Genomic DNA, 13,868 nt, shown 5'->3' with positions numbered 1-13,868 from the left:
GCCCAGGGCCCCGTCCAACCTGGTCTTGAACACCTCCAAGGACGGGGCATCCACAACCTCCTTGGGCAGCCTGTTCCAGGGCCTAACCACTCTCCTAGTGAAGAACTTCCCCCTAACATCCAACCTAAATCTTCCCTCTTTCAACTTAAAACCATTTCCCCGTGTCCTGCTATTGTCAGCCCTTTGATCACAGATACCCAGTATTTTATAAAACCCATATTAAGGGAAACAGGACACCTACTGGCTAAGCAGGAACTCCTGACACATCACCATCAAACACACTGGACAAACACACTACACTACACATCCAGTACTACCAGCATAACAGACGGGCAATACTGCTGCATCTCATCTGAGTATCAGATCTGTTAAATCTGTTTCCATCACCTGTTTTAAACAAAACAATACAAAACAAAAAGCCCTGTGCTCAACCTGGGAAAGAGTGGTACAAAGAGTCCCCGCTCAGTGCAGGGGAGTTGGATGAGGCCATCTGTAAAGGTCCTTTCCAACTTACATGGTTCTGTGACTGAGGGTGAGGACAACACCCCTGTAAAGGCACACACAGCAACCTGCAAAACACATCAGAATTAGTGCATCTGATACACAGCACTCAGCACTTGTGTTTTCCTCAGTTACTCTGCTCATGGGGGCTCATTTACAGATCGGCAGATCAGTTTATCAGAAGCAGAGCCTTAGGCCTACCACAAACGTCTCTTCCTCCCTTACTAATGGATGTTCATGTACTATTACCACACAAATCTGTGCCTCTCCTCTGGCTTTTACAAATATTTGCTGACAGCAAGACATGGTGTGCTTGAAAAACCACGGGTCCTCTCCGCACTTTGAATAGGAATGCTCCTAATGGGCCGAGTATCCTGTCAAGCTCCCTCTCACACCTGACCCCTTCTTCCGCAGTCCATGACTGTTCCAGTCCAGCCCTGCTGCTCTTTGCTTCCAGTTGCTTCTTTCCTCAGCCAGTCACAAAGTTTAACAGCTCACTGCTGACAGGTTAACACCTCTTCTCCTTCCCCCACCCCAACTGCAGTAGGTCAGTGTCACAAGACCCCTCTGTAGCATAGTTCAGCTCCGCTGCCTGCTCCAGCAGGTTCCTTCTGCTGAGCTGGCTGGTGGAAGAGCTCAAAACAAGCACTATAGACAGGAAGCAGAGGAGCAGCAGAACCACAGTGTCGGAAAGGCAACCTCCCCTCTCTGCACAGCTCATGTTTGTGATGCTGTGGGTACAGCTTCATGACCCAAATTTCACCTCTTTCTTACTTTTTTCCTCATAGCTACAAGCTTCGATTTCTTTATCACTCACCGCTAGTACTCCCACAGTTCCAGTCTGATTTCCTTTTCATCCTCAGCACGTCATAACACAGCGTGCTTTGGCCTCTGTGACCCACACTTCTTGCACAGTCTCACCCGCTCCTCTCCCTTGATCTTCACTGGCAGTTCAGGCTGCTTGCTTGCAGATACAGCTCTTCCTCTTCTTCCTCCTTTGCTCATTAGCTACTGGTTCCCATTTCCTCCTAGATCTCCTTCTCTGCTGCAGTCATTTGTTTCCTCCTAACTACTGCCCTTCTCTTCTCACCTCGTCCTCATTCCTCCCACCAGCCTTCAGTCTCTCTCCCAGGTAATGCAAGAAATTATCATTTTCCCTACCTCCCTACCCACAGCAGACACCCACCAGTTCCTGCTCGCTCAGTATTTGATTCTTCTTCCTGAGGAAGCCAAGAAAATTGTTATACAACAACAGCAGAGAACTCCCAGTCCCAGTGCCAGCTCAGACACAGCTTCTCTTCTCAATACTCCTAAAATGAAGTTTCAGGAAGCATCTTCCTGCTCAGCACAAGCCTGAATATTCATCGCTGCATGTGAAAACAAAAGCTGTTAATGAACACACACAGAACCGTGGCTCCTTTTCTGTTCTCCAAAGGAAAGTATCAAATCCAAATTAAAAAGGCTTTCAAACCTGGGAGGCGAAAGGTGCATCCTTAACATAAGGACTCCACCATCTTTCCAGACCACAGAGACAAGAATGTGGGCTAGGGAGAAAAGGAGAGATGCCCATAGAGTTAAGTCAGCCATGCCCTTGAAAATAGTTCAATTCTCTTCAAAATAATAATGATAATAATAATAATAATCAGCCTGAGCTATGTACCTAGGAAGGAAAACATAATGTTATACAGGTGATGTCTGGTAAAGCCATAGAAAAAAAAACAGAGACACATCAGTCAACTTTAATACAATCTCACTTGTTACATTGTGTCATTAAAAAATGGCATTAACGCATTAAGATAAACACAGTTGGAAGACAAAACTCACAGCTCTTTCATGCTGTATAAAAGGTGCCATTATAGAATCATAGAATTACCCAGGTTGGAAAAGACCGTGAAGATCATCAAGTCCAACTGCACCCTAACCAGAACCCTAAATCTAACAACCCTACACTAAATCATATCCCTGAGCACCACATCCTAACGGCTCTTAAACACAACCAGGGATGGCGATTCAACTACCTCCCTGGGGAGCCTATTCCAGTACATAACTACCCTTTCTGTAAAGAAGTTCTTCCTAATATCCAACCTAAACTTGCCCTGGCGCAACTTGAGGCCATTTCCCCAATTTTGCACCAAGTCTACATTGAGACTTTGTGCCAATTCCAATAGCTGAAGTAAATGAAAGCAGGTGATTTCATGCACAGAGGCTGTTCTGTAAGATTACCGAGTATAATAAAGGCTGCTGGGAATTCTGCTGCAATAAGAATTACGTAAGATAGCATCTGAAGCGTGGTGTGTGTTCCTCAGGTCATCCCATGTCACCACACACAGCTACGCTGAGAGATCTGGATGATGCACTGAAAATAGTCCCAAGAAGTCAGTGATCAGAGGAGGGAGGTCAAGAGTGAAGTGAACACTCTCTCGGCTGTCAAAACACACCATCACAGACACACAAAAGCAAGATCCACAACACGGCAGTGCCTCATCATTATCCGTCTTCAGCCCAAAAGACCCGGCCATATGTGACAAGGTGATGTTATGCTGCACCGGGGCCAAAATCACGCTAGAAATAAGCACTGTTCCATTTTGGAAAGCAGTGAGCCAGAAAAGGAGAGAAAAAACGACCAGTTGTGGCCAAAGCACTTCAGAAACAAAGATGACTTAGAGACGAGATGACAGAGTACGAAGTAAGTTACTGTAAGTTCATGCTGTTGTATAGCAAGCTGACAGCAGGGACATCTATTTTATCTCTTCTTTGCTAAACAGGGCAACGTGGCCACACGTAGAGAGAAGGAAATGCTTCATGTAGAATGGCAAAGAAAGTTGAACACTTCACAAGTTGGAGTAAGCACACAAACAGCATTAACAACTCCCTCATGAGTCATTCACTTTCCATGGTTGGGATTAATTAAAGCTTCAAGAAGGACCTTTAGTTCATTGGGCTGTTGTTTCTGAGAACAGCATCCAGCTCCTAAACCTACAAGTACTTTACAGGATATGTGGTACTGTAAGAATGATTAAAAATGTAATTTAAGAGTCTGTAATCACATAATTCAAGTTACACAACAGCAAACTATTTTTTACCAAAGCCAACACCAGCATCAGAACAGCTCTGAAAGCAATATAAATAGATGTATGCATTTTCTCATTCAGCTGTAGGTGGATGAATTCTGCTGCCATCACTGCACCATGCAAGGCATTCCAAATTCTGCTCTGAGAGTCCACACCAGCTCAAAGGCGGTGATACATAAACACACGAGCCGTCCCAGAGAGCTACAACACATCTACTTGTACCTGAAAGGTGCTTACAGTGAGAGTGGGGCAGGTCTCTTCTCACTGGTGACAAGAGACAGGACAAGGGGAAATGGCCTCAAGTTGCACCAGGGCAAGTTTAGGTTGGATGTTAGGAAACACTTCTTTACAGAAAGGGTGGTTATGTACTGGAATAGGCTCCCCAGGGAGGTGGTTGAATCGCCATCCCTGGATGTGTTTAAGAGCCGTTTGGATGTGGTGCTCAGGGATATGATTTAGTGGAGGGTTTTTAGAGTTAGAGTACTGGTTAGGCTGCGGTTGGACTTGATGATCTTCAAGGTCTTTTCCAACCTGGGTAATTCTATGATTTGAATGGACTGCTGCAGGACCAGCTCACATTCCAAATATATATATAGCAGTATCTGAGTTACTCCCTTTTACCGAGAGCATTCCAGTCCTTCTTTACTCCATTCATTAAAGAGCCAACCCTAAAATAAATACTAAAGTAAATAAAGTAATATCCTACACATTTCAGAAACATCAAAAACGTGGTTTCTCATCATGATGATGAAATCTCCAGATATGTGGTAACATAAACCCTTTGGTTTAGTTCACTTCAGGAAAAGCAGCATGATAGCCTGTAGCCTACTAATTCTGTAGCCCTCATCAGGATGCAATTTACAGGTTATTTTCAATATCTATCTTGACATGAAACGACATGAACCACAAGAAACTCACTTGATCATTTCCACACTTCATGGGTCCCTTATAGAAACAGAATTGTATGAGTGGGAAGGGACCTCTAAAGGTCACATGCAGTCCAGCTCCCCTGCAATGAACAGTGGTAACTACAGCAGATAGGCTGCTCAGAGCCCCATCCAGCCTGACCTTGCAAGTCTCCAGGGTTGGAGCATCCACCACGTTTCTGGACAACCTGTTCCAGTTCTTCATCATCCTTACTGTAAACAATTTCTTCCTTACATCCAATCTAAACCTCCTCACTTTTAGCTCAAAACCACTTCTCCTTGTCCTATCACAACAGACTGCTGAACAGTCTGTTCCTTTCTCTTGCAGCCTTCCTTTAGACAATGGAAGGCCACAATCAGGTCTCCTCAGAGCCTTCTCCTTTCCAGGCTGAACAGCGGCAGCTCTCTCAGCTTGTTCTTGTAGAGGTGTTCCATCCCTTGGATCATTTTTGAGGCCCTCCTATGGATGCCCTCCAACAGGTCCATATCTCTCTTGTACTGAGGGCTCCACATCTGGATGCCGTACTCCAGGTGAGCAAGGCCTCACCAGCAGCAAGTGGAGGGGCAGGATCAGCTCCCTAGACCTGCTGGACCCATGTCCTTGGATGCAGCCCAGGGTATGGCTGGCTTTCTGTGCTGTGAGGGGACACTGCTGGTTCATATCCCCCTTCCCATCCACCACTACCCCCAGTCCACTTTTAGCAGGCCCCTCCCCACGTTCTCCCCCAGCTGAATCTATTGTCATGAAAATAGTTTCAAAGTAGAATGTTATAATCAAAGCCACATGTCAGAGGCACCCTTGGAAATAACTGGGCAGCTAACACGAGGAATTGCTGCTGTTTCATTTTCCTGCACAGCGTGTTTCCATGAAGTTACAAGCAGAAGGTCAGGACTCAGCCTCATGAGGCAGACAGGCACTGTTGTTGATTAGCTGGATACCTGCATCACAACTGCTGCTGCCCACAAAGAGAATAATTCCTCACTTTTCAAACTTCTTGGAAGACAGCTGCTTCAATGTTTGGGATGTTTGGGAGCTGGAGCACCTCCCCTGTGAGGACAGGCTGAGGGAGTTGGGTTTGTTCAGCCTGGAGAAGAGAAGGTTGCGGGGTGACCTCATTGCAGCCTTTCAGTACCTGAAGGGAACCTACACCCAGGAGGGGAGTAAACTCTTTGAAAGGGCTGACAATAGCAGGACACGGGGAAATGGTTTTAAGTTGAAAGAGGGAAGATTTAGGTTGGATGTTAGGGGGAAGTTCTTCACTAGGAGAGTGGTTAGGCCCTGGAACAGGCTGCCCAGGGAGGTTGTGGATGCCCCGTCCTTGGAGGTGTTCAAGGCCAGGTTGGACGGGGCCCTGGGCAACCTGATCTAGTAAAGGTGTATGTTTGGTGGCCCTGCCAGGCAGGGGGGTTGGAACTACATGATCCTTGAGGTCCCTTCCAACCCGGGTCATTCTGTGATTCTGTGATTTTCCAATCCTTCTGCACATCCCACTCCCAGTTCCCATGTGTTGCTGCCACAAAGTAACCCAATCCCAGCACCTCCCCTCGTCTTGCTCAAACCCAGCACACTAATTGCCCATTCCATGCTTTTGTGCCTCCGCTTCCCAGGCTGAGCTGCACCTTGTGTCTCTCACAACCTCCTTCTCACCACCCAGGTGTTCAGCAGTGAGAGCATTGCAACTTCAGTTTCCCCATTCCACTTCTCCACACCCAGTGCCTCACCTAATCTCAGCTCCTGGCTGCTCACCGTTTCCCAGGTCTTCCCTTGCAACCTTCTATTTCTCCCACATTCAATTCCAACTACGGCATCTGAGAAGTACAGTCTACCCATATGCAAAGAAATGATCATCCAGTTTCGACCCCCTGCTATGTGCAGGGTCACCAACCAGCAGACCAGGCTGCCCAGTGCCACATCCAGCCTGGCCTTGAATGCCTCCAGGGATGGGGCATCCACAGCCTCCTTGGGCAACATGTTCCAGTGTGTCACCACGCTGGAATTTAAACAGTTTCAACAAATATGGGATTACTTCAGGTTTTGTTTGACTTCAGGACTATATACAAGTTTTATGCATTTCTCATCTCACCTCTTTTGAAGAGCTGTCTAATCTCTGGTTACCAAAGGACCTCAGCCCATCATACAGTATGATCTAGAGAATACGAGCTAATTTTTTTTACTTCCATTAGGTGCTGGACCAAGATGACAAATCCCTTTTATTAGAGAGATTTCAGCTAGTGAACCCACTCACTCACTCACTCACACTCTGCTTCCCCAACTCAGCCTGCAGCGTACTCAGTGGAATCAGTTTAAAGAAAAAACAAAGGCAAAACCACCGAGTGGTTGAACTGATTCTACTGTAAGTGCCAAGAGTCTGAGTTTTTTTTTCCTTGTTTTCATTTTAAAGTGTGCATTAACAAGCACATACTAAAATGCTCCATGTGACACATCTAACCAGGAAGCATTACAGCTTTGGCTTTAACCCTGATAACACATTTTAAACATGCCTGTACACCAGCAATCTGGCTGGCATAGCTGTGACGATAGTAACTTGCCAGCAATAGAGATGCAATAGCACCTCCAGAGAAGCCTGGGAATGTACTCAACCTAATGTACAGGCAGACCACACAGCCACCCCATCACCTGCATCCTCTTTATCCTGGCCAACTACAAGGAAACCAGAACAGCTACGCTCCCCTACTCACTTGGAGCAGGTTGCCCACAGACATAAGTTGATGTTCTGCCCCTGGAGACTCTTAAGGTGAGGCTGGATCAGGCCCTGGGCAACCTGATGTAGCTGTGGTGTCCCTGTTCGCTGCAGTGCAGTTGGACTAGATGGCTTTCAGAGATCCCTAACTCTAAGGATTACATGATTCTATATGGGCTATTCAACTCTGAGGCCTACAGTTCCCAGAAATAAGCATGGAAGCAAGAAATAATACATGGAAGTAAAAATAATGCCATACAAACTGCTATGGTTAAGATCATGAAAATTAAGATTCATGAGTTTTGTGTTCCTTTTTTGCCACCACGTACTAAACAGACAAGAAGTTCTACAAATTACAAGCTGTTGCTTGAACTGACAACCCTATAACGTAAAGGAGAAACTAAGAACAGCTTTACTCGGACGTCTTTAGAGTGTGACACATGACACAGACGATCAGTTTCTATGGGTGATTTCTTTCAAGTTTCAAACCCTGCACAATGCAATGAAATGCAGGTAAATCACACCAATGGTGAACACCAGAATGGAAGTGCTGTGGCTGAGACAGAGCTCATTCTGCACAGACAGCAGAAGGGAAAGCAAAGGAAGACTTTGATCTAGAGAAACTGCTTATGTAACAGCTTCTCTGACCATTTTTAATGATTATTTACTAATTCTGTCTCAGCCAAAACCTAAGAGACCTTATAGCTCATGGGAGACCTTCTAGCTCTCTATAACTTCCTGAAGGGAGGTTGTAGTGAGCTGGGGGTTGGCCTCTTCTCTCATGTAATCAGTGACAGAACTAGAGGGAATGGTTTTAAGCTGCACCAGGGGAGATTCAGGCTGAACATTAGGAAGTATTACTTCTCAGAAAGGGTAGTCAGGCATTGGAATGCACTGCCCAGGGAGGTGGTGGAGTCACCGACCATGGGAGTGTTCAAGAAACGTTTGGATGTTGTGTTGATGAATATGATTTAGCTGGGAAGTATTGGTAACAGTTGGACTAGATGAACTTCTAGGTCTTTTCCAACCTTGATAATTCTGTGATTCTGTGATATATGGAGCTGGGAGTTTGCCATCTCCGCCCTAGATTCTCTCAACACCCAAGGGGAAAGTCGGTGTAAACATGTATAAACTAAGCGGACTATTATGATCAACATCAGCACCTCCAGGGCTGAGATGTTGCAAAATGCCACACACGTGAGTACTGAAACACCCACACGCACATACAGGGCAAGGAGGCTGGAAGGCAGGAACTGCCCCCCACAGCCAGCTGCCACCCAAGGGGCTCCCCCAGTCAATGTCCCCAGCAGCCCCAAGTCTGCCCTCCTGAAGGCCAAGATGGGGGCTTTGCTGATCCCCTCCTGACTTCACTAGTAACAGAAAACTCTATCATGTCATGGTTGCTGTGCCCAAGATAGCTCTCACAGTATCACAGTCTCATGTGGGTTGGAAGGGACCTTAGAGATCATCGAGTCCAACCCCCGGGATTCGAGCCTCCTGTGTAGCAAAGCGGCACTCTCTCAACCACATCTCCCACCAGTCTCTGTTCAGAAACAGCAGGTCTAGTGGGGGGCTTCCACCACCTCTCCTTCCTTCACTACCCCTTCTGAAGAGCTTAGAACCATCCACTGCAGAACTACAGTCCTAACAGTGATCCTACCATGCTTCAGTGATGGTGACTAAGTCATAGTTTTCCTGCCACACAATGGCCTCTAACTCCCTGTTTGATGCCCATGTTGTGTACATCACTATAGATGTACTTCTGCTGGGCTACGCTGCCTCAGGCTCAAACCTAGTGAGTCTCCACCTCCAACTAAGAAGCTGATTATCACACAGCACAGGACCACACAAGCTCTGGCTGCCATTCCCAAGTCTGTTGCATACACAGTAAGAGTCACGCTACTTCAAATTAAATCAGTGCATGTAATTTAATGGAAGCCTGGTATACACAGGCCAGAATAATGTCACTGTACTCCCCCCAAAAAGCATACAGACTCAGTTAATATAAAGCATTTTAAAGCATTAAGGGGGAAGTTCTTCACTAGGAGAGTGGTTAGGCCCTGGAACAGGCTGCCCAGGGAGGTTGTGGATGCCCCGTCCTTGGAGGTGTTCAAGGACAGGTTGGACAGGGCCCTGGGCCAACCCAGGTCATTCTGTGATTCTGTGATTAAAGTGGTGAAATCCTTGCTATTAAGTGCTAATAACCGCCTCATGGAAAGTACATGTGACATAGGTCTGTGTAACTGCTTTAATGATACATACCAATCACTGACTTCGCTGACATATGGTTGCACGTTATATATATCCAAAACTCGATCACATGAGCTGTATAGATTCTGGAGAACTGCAATCCTAAGTTTCAGGTCCAAAACTTCAGAAGCGTGACCTGGGAAAGATCATTTAAGGTGAGCTTACAAGTGCTTAACACGCAGAGCACTGGGATTAAAGTGTGTGAAGAATAAGACAAAGTTAAACCATTAGGCTGAAATAATCCAGGAAGTTCATGGCTAACTCTATCCATCAGCTGTTTGTTCCCCAGAGTCTTACGCTTTCAGTCCGTCCCATCAATGAAAAGAAAAAAAGCAAGCCTCCACTGAATATGAGAAGTGCTCTATGTTGCCTTAGAAGAACAGCATCACTTCTAATATCAAACTGCTCTGCTTCAATACATTTATTTACTTAGCACAGGAAATGCTGGCTGCTCTGCCATTCACTGAACATTGTGATCTCATGTTTTTGAACTGGCAGATCTCAGTCTCTCATACATGCTTGGAATTCATAGATTAGATAAGGAGAAACAAGCAGCCATTTTATTTATTTATTTCTTTTTTTTTTTAATTCACAAGTAATAAGCAGCATTCAGATCCCTCAGTTTGGTCAAACAGTACGTGATTGCTCCTGGTATGTTACCTTCTCATAACAAAATGGAACAAGCCCTGTTTTCTTTTTGACCTGTTCCAGATGAATGGAATCAGTGGGTCACCAACCTTACTCAGGTGACACCCCATGAGCAGCCGCTGCCCTTACAACACAGCCCAAAAAAGCACTGGGAAGGGGGGAGCCCAGGATCCCTGATGCTACTGAGCCTCAGAAGGGAGACTCCTTGCTGCTGCCAATATCACGGGTTCACGCCTGGACGCCTACCTGTGTGACGTGGTGTAGGGAGCCTGCTTTGGCAGGGGGGTTGGACTCGATCTCTAGAGGTCCCTTCCAACCCCTACAGTTCTGTGATTCTGTGATTCTTTTGCTACAGAGCACCCTCACAGCTTCACCCAACTTTGTATTTGCTCATGTCAAGACCAAAAGGGAGGGACACGTCCTATTGGCATCTCTACCTGTGAGCAGTTGTGGGCTTGGCAGGATTTTCAAGCCCTTTAAGTTCCTTGGGCAGTGGCACAGGCTGCCCAGGGAGCTGGTGGAATCACCATCCCCCAAGGTTCAAGAACTGTGTGGAAGTGGCACTGAGGGATGTGGTTGGTGGGCACGGAGGGGATGGGTCGGTGGTTGGACTAGATGATCTCAGAGGTCTTTTCCAATCTTAATGACTCCATGATAGGTTGGGATGGGCAAACAGCCTTCCCTTTGCTACAGATCGACCTGCATCCTCACTTTTGTTGTCTCTTTGTTGAGGTGCGGTCCACAAGGCCCTGGTAAACAGCCAAGCAAGCTGATAGATTCTTTAGGTGAAAATATAAAGCTGGCATATGGAAATGGATCCAAGTTGAAGGAGGGAAGATTTAGGTTGGATGTTGGGGGGAAGTTCTTCACTAGGAGAGTGGTTAGGCCCTGGAACAGGCTGCCCAGGGAGGTTGTGGATGCCCCGTCCTTGGAGGTGTTCAAGGCCAGGTTGGACGGGGCCCTGGGCAACCTGATCTAGTAAATGTGTATGTTTGGTGGCCCTGCCAGGCAGGGGGTTGGAACTACATGATCCTTGAGGTCCCTTCCAACCCGGGTCATTCTGTGATTCTGTGATATGGCAAACTGTGCCTATTTTTAAGGGTGGTGAGTCACTCACTGATTCAAAATAATCAGACATGTTAGTTCAGATTAAGGCTTAGTACGTTACTCCAGGCATACAATTAATGAAGATAAGTGTCATACTATACTTTATTTTGACATTTTGAGGCCAGCTACCTGACACCAAGCTTTGCAGAAGGAAACAACATCTGCATTTGCAGGTATTTATTACTAACCAACAGCATTTCTTCATCTAACTCTGACTGTCCAAAAGCATTCAAAGTCTTGCAGGTAGAAAACACGGCCAGAACATATCAGGGAAGGGCCTAAAAGTTACTTTCCAAGGAAGATAACACCTCCACTCCCCCAGCAGACCTTCACTAAGACAGAACAATGCCAGAATTGCACTGTATTCCATGCTATTTCTATTGCATGCATGGGAAGACTGAAAATCAACTTGATTTTCTCAGTTAGAAATAAGAGCCCTGGAACAGGTAAACCAAAGTTCCCTGCTTATCCCTTATAAGAAGCCTATTCTTCTCTATTTTTCTTCTCTGTAGAGAAAAGCCCCTATAGAGTACATGTCACACCGACTGTACAGGACCGATATGAACCAAACAAACAGCACACCCTGTCAATGACATTTCAAATGACATAAAAAACAAACTAAAAGGGACATCTTTCTATTTCTGTTGTTTAAGCTTGCTAATGAAGTCACATCCATTACAATCCTGGGTCATATCCAACAGAACCTCAATGCTGTTATGCCCAAAGGGTTGCATTATAGCTTAAGTTTGCAGTTCAGATCATAGCAGAGCAGTTTGGGTTGGAAGGGACCTTAATGCTCATCCAGTTCCAACCCGGCTTTCCAGACGATTAGTGGGTATAAGAACACAATTGCTGCTACCTTGCTGCAATGGAAGCAGGACATTTACACAAACTCGCTTTACGCAACCAAGAAAATCACCCTACGTTATTATTTTTTATTATTTTTCATTAAGGATGGCCATGATATGCCATGAACTGAGGATGGGGGATGAGCACGGTATTATCCTGAAGGGATGCTTTCATTTGATAGCTGTACTCGTACTCTAACACACACAAGCACCTTCAGTCAGCTCAGCTCTATTCCTCCCGCACCTCACGCTGATACTCTCTGCCTGCAGAGACACGTTTTCAACACAACACCCCGAAGCAGCTGACAGCGTGCCGAGAACCTAACACACAACAAACTGAATCACAGAATCACAGAATGACCCGGGTTGGAAGGGACCTCAAGGATCATGTAGTTCCAACCCCCCTGCCTGGCAGGGCCACCAAACATACACATTTACTAGATCAGGTTGCCCAGGGCCCCGTCCAACCTGGCCTTGAACACCTCCAAGGACAGGGCATCCACAACCTCCCTGGGCAGCCTGTTCCAGGGCCTAACCACTCTCCTAGTGAAGAACTTCCCCCTAACATCCAACCTAAGTCTTCCCTCTTTTAACTTAAAACCATTTCCCCGTGTCCTGCTATTCTCAGCCCTTTCGAAGAGTTTACTCCCCTCCTGGGTGTAGGTTCCCTTCAGGTATTGAAAGGCTGCAATGAGGTCACCCCGCAGCCTTCTCTTCTCTAGGCTGAACAAACCCAACTCCCTCAGCCTGTCCTCACAAACTGCAGGCAGACAACTCGCCAAACACACGGACAAATACCGACAGCGGTAAGTGCTGCTCAGACGGGACCTCTAGGTGAAGGCAGGCAGACGGCCGGCCACCCCACACGGTGCCCTCAGCCAACGGGCCGGGCAAGGTGAGCGGGAGGGCCCTGAAACAAGCAGCTGGCCGCCGGGCTGAGCGAGGGGTTAGGCCCCGGGTCAGCCCCTCCCCCGCCCCTTATCCCTCATCCCTCCCCCCTCCCCCGTGCCAGCCCCGGAAGCGGCTCCCTCGCCCTTCACACACACAGGCGATGAAGGGATGGTGAGCGGAGCCGCTCGTACTAACCGTCGTGGTCCCGCTCGCCGGCGCAGCGGCTCCGCCTCGGGCTCACACACGCGGCTCCGCCTCGCTCCCCATCCCGCCGCCTCCGCCGCCCGGCCCGCAAGGACGGCTGAGGAACAGCCGCGCACTACGCACCGCGCACGCGCTGCCGCCCTCGCTCGCACCTCCGCTCGGGGTGAGGGAGGGAGGCACTCTGCGCATGCGCAGTGACGCGAGAGAGAGGCGGGAAGGGGAAGAAGCCTCCCGCGCGCAAAGCACGATGGGTAGTGTAGTTTTCTAGGGGACTCCTACCGGAAGTGGGATGGGCCGGCTTCCTGCCGACGGACTACAACTCCCAGCGGCGGGGAAAGGGGAGCGGCAGTACCTCAGGGGGAGGTGGCTGGTGCGGTAGTTGTTGGCTCCGGAAAGCAAATGGGATCCTGGGCTCCATCAGGAGAGGGGTGGTCAGCAGGGATAGGGAGGTGATTGTCCCTCTCTACTCTGCTCTTGTGAGGCCCCATCTGGAGTACTGTGTCCAGGTGTGGAGCCCTCAGTACAAGAAAGACATGGAGATTTTGGAAAGGGTCCAGAGGAGGGACACGAAGATGATCAAGGGGCTGGAGCACCTCCCCTATGAGGACAGGCTGAGGAAGTTGGGCTTGTTCAGCCTAGAGAAGAGAAGGTTGCGGGGTGACCTCATTGCAGCCTTTCAGTACCTGAAGGGAACTTACTACCAGGAGGGGAGTAAACTCT

The 13,868-nt window shown here is 47.7% G+C and overlaps 1 protein-coding gene across 7 annotated transcripts in view; it reads right to left on the bottom strand.

Annotated features, from left to right (window-relative positions):
• The window catches only part of RALBP1 (ralA binding protein 1), a 34,763-nt gene extending 21,450 nt beyond the window's left edge, over positions 1-13,313 (bottom strand). Inside the window, exons 1-4 of one of the 7 annotated variants that reach the window (XM_085539724.1) lie at positions 13,140-13,313; positions 9,463-9,586; positions 1,663-1,721; positions 515-569 (exon numbers count right to left, since the gene is read on the bottom strand). The gene's annotated coding sequence lies outside the window, so the exon portion shown is untranslated. Of the gene's footprint in view, positions 1-514; positions 570-1,318; positions 1,722-1,972; positions 2,047-2,724; positions 2,859-9,462; positions 9,587-13,139 lie in introns of those variants that run through there. The other 6 variants (XM_085539725.1, XM_015855269.3, XM_015855268.3 and 3 more) reach the window with 6 other exon arrangements.
• Positions 13,314-13,868: the final 555 nt, after the last annotated feature.

Source organism: Coturnix japonica, chromosome 2, assembly GCF_054131305.1.
Source record: "Coturnix japonica strain WE chromosome 2, WE-NBRP24, whole genome shotgun sequence".
Classification (NCBI taxonomy): Eukaryota; Metazoa; Chordata; class Aves; order Galliformes; family Phasianidae; genus Coturnix; species Coturnix japonica.
The sequence above is the reverse complement of the archived record's forward strand: the minus strand, read 5'-3'. Positions and strand labels throughout refer to the sequence as shown.